The following is a 6448-nucleotide window of genomic DNA, read 5'->3' as shown; positions in this document are numbered from 1 at the left end:
ATCTTATTTTAAAAAGTATTGCTTAATTGATCTTTTTCAATTTCAGATAAAGTATTTTGAATCTGTCTTAATTATGATTTTGAAAATACAGTACTGAATAAACAGCTCAGGTAAGATACAAAGCATCATAATAAAAAATACAATACAAAGTGATCTGCCTATTATAGGGTGTATGTGACTTAGATTTGGAGAGTAAAAAGCATCTTGCTGTTGAAAAGGGTTGCTTTGTTAAGTTGATTTTTTTTTTAAGTATACAGTGGGTCCAGACTTAGTATTGACATAACTTGGCTTTTTAGTAATTATGTGAGATATTCCATGTGACTTGATAAACCATCAGAGGATAACAAAGGGCATATATTAGTAACATCTCACTGTCTATAGCATAGAAAATTTCACAATAGACCACAGTAAGGAAGTATTCAAAATTATCTGTAGAAAAAAATTGTAGGTGCGCTATAGTAGAAAAGCTGGCAATGTAGAACATATGTGTGGACAGATTTATGAGCTCTTAATGAGTTAGAATAGGCAGTTGTTAGCAATTGGATATTTGAGAAAGTGGGGTAGGAAAGAGATCTTAACACCTATGTCCTGGTTGTGATTTGATAAGCTGAGAGAATGCAATTTACTGATAGAAAAAAAGGGAACCTGTTTGAGCAGGTTGCACTTTAGAAACATATGGGACACCAAATAAAAAATTGTAATGGGGAGTTGGATACATATGTCCAGAATTTGGAATCATCTAAAAGCATACATGTGTTACTACAGAAGTAACAATGAAAAACAGTCATAGAAAGTAATGTCCTAGAATGGAAACTTTTTTGGAAAAGTTAATGTTGTCATGACAGACAACATTAAGTTATCCAAAAGCAGTCTGTAGCATCTAAGTAGTTAGACTATCGGTATGTAAGAAAAAGAGCTTTATTTCTTTTTTATTTTTTATTACTATTATTTGTGTGTGTGTGTGCATGTGTGTGTAAGAGGAATTCTCGCTGTCTCACCCAGACAGGAGTGCAGGAGTGGAATCTCAGCTCACTGAAACCTCTGCCTCCTGGGGTCAAGCAATTCTCTGCATCAGCCTCCTGAGTAGCTGGGATTACAAGTGCTTACCACCATGTCTGGCTAATTTTTGGTTTTTAGAAGAGATGGGGTTTCACAATCGTGGCCAGACTGGTTTCGAGAAAAATTATAATTTTAAAGAACTATGTTTGTGCTAAACACAAATCTTTAGCATTCTTCTAGAGTTCTTAGTTGTGTCATCTGCAGTAAAATAAGCCTAAGAATTGCACCAGAATTAGTTGCCCAACTAATTAGTTGCCCAAGGAGATTCAAAGTTTTATTGTTATAGGTTTCTAGAAACAATCAGACTATATATCTGGAAATTCTATACACACATGCCCACACACAAACACACAATTTTCACTCAATAGACATTATAATAAGCACACTGAAAATCTGATAATAAAATTATTAAAAAGCTGTAGAACACAATAATTAAAGGCAAAAGATAATTTTAAATTTAAAACAACTGAAATATTAGATTTTAACAATTAAAATTTTCTAATTGTTCTTTGGTCCACCATCATAGATTTCAAGAAGATAATTAATGTTGCACGAACGACATTGAGTTCCCTATCAATGAAATTTAATTTATACCATTTTAAAAATTGTTTGTATTCATATATTGTTTATTATGTAACTTCTTCTATTTGCTCTAAAGTAAGGCTAGATCACATCTTAGCCTCATCTCATCCAAGGAGGTGTTTACAGTAAAGGTATACATGTTGACATAATGTGGAATATAGTTGATGTGGATTAATGTGGGTTTCATATAAATTTATTATTCTCTTTATTAAGATAGGCTTGAAATGTTTTGTCTAATGAACATTTAGTCTATTCAATAGGCAGTGTTCAACAGATATATATCAGCATCTGCTGAGTACCAACACTGTTCAAGGCAGCAGATAACAATATAGGCAAAGATAATATTAATCCAAATTTCACATGAAAACTTTTGATACTATTAATAATGTGGCAAATGACATGATTTTCACTTTATTATAATTTTTAAGAGAATAAGAATATGAAATGTGTATTGTTTAAGTGTTATAAGAAGCCTTTCCATGTTATTATTTACCTGAAATTAGATTATAAAAATTACCTTTTTCAAAAGAAATATATATTATAAATGTTCCTATGGCAAAAAGAAAAAAAAACCTGGCCTCTGACTTGGAATATAATATCATTTTATTAAATAAGATACATAGTAGAGAGAAAAAACTATTTTATTTATCTGTCATGGTAATGACAAAAAAGACAGAGGTCTTTTTTTTGTGATTTTTAATATTGACTCCTAAGAACAGTAAACAGTTGGCAGTGTAAATATGTTGCAATTTAGCCAGCTGTGAAAGAAAATGACTGATCATTAGTAAATCAGGCAATTTTTATTGTTGCCATTGAAAATTGTTGTACTCATCGTGTGTGTTCTTTTACTGTCAGAAATGAAATCAATTTTGTACTGCCAATTAATATCACTGTTTTATTATCATGGTATTCTAGCTTTACATTCTAAAATGTGGTCTCTGAGAAATGAGTAAAAACCAAGTAAGTTTTGTTTTTTCTTTAAAAAGGAAGTCATAAAATGCTACTCACATTTAGTAAAAATAATGAGGTGAGTGGGACATGGTGGTGCATTTGTCTAATCCCAAGTAGTTGGAAGGCTGAGGCAGGAGTGTTCCTTGAACCCTGGAGTATGAGGCCTCATTGAGCTATGAGCTATCATCTTGTCCCTGTAGTCCAGCCTGGGCCATGGAGCATAATCTTAAGTATAGAATAAAAAATAGAACTGTGAAAAGTAATATAGCATTACAGTTTTTAATTCGCTTGTAGTAATGCATGGATAGTATATTTAACCAAAATATTTTTAATTGGTCGTACACCAAGAGGTCAGATATTTGGGTCAGATTGCTAACTAGCTCCTCAACTGGCTAAATCTGTAACAATTGGTGAAGTATTTGTTCTAACTGTAATTGATATTTTATTTGTTAAATGGATTTACTAATGTTACCCGCTTAGGAAACGAACTGATATTGATTAGATTACCTCAAAAACTTGTTCTGAATGACACATATTAGGCAGTAAAATATTAGCTACTACTACATATTATAAATTATTTTCTTCTGCTTATTTTTAAAGCTCATAGTGCACATGATAAAATTCCAGAAGACTGAGAATGGCTGTTATATACAATAGAACACTGTAAGAGTCACTATCAAAAATGAGTATATCAGTGCATAAAATGTATGGTAGGTTTATTTAGCAGTCATTTCATTGTTTATCATAGTGTTTTTTCTTACAATTTTGTAGAAGCCTCTGTCAGAATTAAGAACTGTTTTAGAAAAGAATAATCATGGATGATTGAAATTAACATTTTAAGCTGATACTGAAAATTATTCTGAATTCTATTACATTTATATTTGTATTTTCTTTCGAAGGCTAATGGAAGTCTTAAAAAGAAAATGGATACTTCCCTGCCAGGGGAGACACCATGATCACGAAGGTGGCTTTCCCAAGGCAAGGCGGATCTATTGCACTCTAGATGGGCTGACCCATGAAATTTCCCCAAATGTGGGAAACTCAACTGCATAATTTGTGGAAGTGAAGGATTGTGTTTGTGCTTTCACATGGGAAAAAAAAAGAAAGAAAATTGAGTCATTTAGTGTATGTAGAAAATTGAAAGGGAACCATATACTGGAAAGAATTAAATATGCCTACAAAAATTGTTGTCCTCCAGTAAAAAACAATAAAACATCAAATTGTTATTTATTAGAAAAATCAAATAGTGCTAGGATGACACTTGCAAATGCTTGAGAACTTTGTCTAAATGAGGTGGCTGGGGGAAGACCCCAAAGTTCAGCAACTATATCTGGGAGAAAGAGAAGTAATTTTTAAATGTGTAAGCCAATGTTTATGTATTAATATTGCCCTTAAAAATATTTATTTTGTGAAATGATTAGCAATGGTTTGTTTGTTCTTAAAAAGTAATTTCCTTTTGGAAGCAGCTTGCGTGAAATGGGCTAAAAATTATGTAGCTAAAATAATTCAGAATTTTTCCCTAAATTATAAATCATTTGCAGGAATTGTAAAGATGTTATAGCTGTCAGCTTTCTTGCATTTCTTAAAAGTTTATTCTAAAGAAGAAAATAAAATATAAGTTATAAAGTTACTTTTATAATCAAATTGTCAATCTTTTTAAATATTTAGAATTTGGAGCCAGTTGACCATGATGTTTTAGATGGGCATAAGACCTCTCCAACAGAAGATGCTCCATTATATCCTCATTCAACAGGCTCTTTGTATCAGCAGGTTAAATAATAATAATAATAATTTTCTTTTTCAAAACTCATTTTGATGATTTACTTATATGGTCTTCAATTATTATTTTATTACATATTTTGTAACTTATCAGCTGTGACTGCAAATTAAAAAAAAATTTCTAGGACAGCTATGGCAAGATGATCGGAGGAAGAATAGTTTAAGTGGGATCATGTTTTATTTTACCCTTGTGATACTTTCTTTGTAATTAGGTACTACCTTGTCCTAGTTCATAAAAATGTGTGATATTTCAATAAGAGCATAATTTATTTAGTCTTTCTCAAAATCCAGTGGCAGTAAAACTTAACGATTTTACCAGCTTTAATATGAAATTTACTGTAAAGAACAAATACTGACCAAAAATATAAATAAAATCCATTCATGAGCACTTCTAAGTTAAAAAAAATATTTGTGTTAAAATATTCTGGGAAGATTAGCCACAATGTGAGTAATGCAGTTTTCTTTTCTCTTTTCTCTTTTCTTCCCTCTTTTCTCTTTTCTCCCCTTCCATTCTCTTTCCATTTCTTTTCCTTCCTACATTCCTTCCTTCCTTTCTTTATTTCTTTCCTTTCTTTCTCCCTTTCTTCTTTTCTTTCATTTGTTCTTTTGATAGTTTCACTCTTGTTGCCTAGGCTGAAGTGCAATGTTTGTGATCTTGGCTCACTACAACTTCCACCCCCCGAGTTCAAGCGATTCTCCTGTTTCATCCTCCGAAGTAGCTGAGATTACAGGCATGCATCTGGCTAATTTTGTATTTTGGGTAGAGACAGTGTTTCACTGTGTTAGGGTGTTCTGGATCTCCTGAGTTCACAATCCACCCACCTCCGCCTCGGTCTCTCAAAGTCCTGGGATTACAGGTGGTGAGTCATTGCACCCGGCCAGGTTAATCATTTAAAGCTTGTCTTGTGCTGTAACATTTAGCATGACTTCCCATCAAGTTCATGTAGCCAAGGGATGGAATTACCTAAATTACAACAGTTGCCTAGAATAACAGCTGTATTGCTCAGAAACCTTATTTTTTATCACCAGAAAAAACATAAAATGGTGAAAAATGTCAAAAACAAGAAGATTTTAATTCTACACGTTCTTCACATTTAATGTTTGATAGTTTAATTTCTTGTTGAGATAAAGAATATGGATAGATTTTAATAGAAATTCTAAAATATTAAAACCAATATGCACAATTTTCATATGTCACAATATGTGAAGCATAGTAGATTATATATTTGTGCTTGGAGCACTTTTGTGGTAGAATTTATTAAGTGATGCCTCTAAAATTTGGTTTCATCTTATCCCAGTGAAGTGCATATTATCAGAATCCACAGTACGTTGAAGCACCATTGTGCCAAGATTTCTGACTGCTTTGCTAGCCAGTCAAAATTTTCCTTGAAAGCAGTAAGTCTCCTAGTTTATTTCTATATTATTTTAAAGCTTTTGTTGTTAGATATAGGGTTTACTGAAGATATAATCGCCTTCTGATTTTAAATAATTCATATAATTTTTTATTTGATGTGATATCTCAACACCCATTGTTGGAAACAATAGGATATGAAGTGTGTTGTGTAGCTTGAGGAACAGCAATTTGTTTGTTCAAATTGGTTAGAATATACTATGTTTTTATCTTTTTATAGTAGATAAGCAGTAGCATCAACCACTATGAATGCAAAATGCAGTCTACCTTAGTCAAGACTTATAAATACACCATTAGGGCTACTGATATTGGTACATTGTAATCCAACTATGTTATGGCCCTTCCTAATTGGCCTATTGTTATTTGCAGTCTATGTTTCTCTTCTGGCCTAGACTTAGATTTTGGAATTTCTGTTCCTTAGAGAGTGTAAGAGAAATATGTGTAGATTAATCTTATCTCTGTATTACTGCTGCATCTCTATAAGTTTGCTACCTCAAGTGAATGCATCATGTTTTCCTGGTTCTAATCACCTCCCAATCATCCTGGAGAGGATTCTTCAAATGGAAATCAACATGTCCTTCTTTAATGCACCCCTGAAATTATTACTGACATATTTGTGTAAACAGCTTTCCACATCTAAACTTCTAGTTATTTTGAAATCTATAA

At 32.2% G+C, this 6448-nt stretch overlaps 1 non-coding gene across 1 annotated transcript; it reads left to right on the top strand.

Moving 5' to 3' along the window:
- Positions 1-3519: 3519 nt before the first annotated feature.
- LOC129053522 (U1 spliceosomal RNA) lies at positions 3520-3679 on the top strand. The gene has a single exon (XR_008518311.1). It is a non-coding gene; the product is annotated as a U1 spliceosomal RNA (small nuclear RNA).
- Positions 3680-6448: the final 2769 nt, after the last annotated feature.

Source organism: Pongo abelii, chromosome Y (assembly GCF_028885655.2).
Source record: "Pongo abelii isolate AG06213 chromosome Y, NHGRI_mPonAbe1-v2.0_pri, whole genome shotgun sequence".
NCBI lineage: Eukaryota > Metazoa > Chordata > Mammalia > Primates > Hominidae > Pongo > Pongo abelii.
This window is presented reverse-complemented; position numbering and strand designations above follow the sequence as displayed.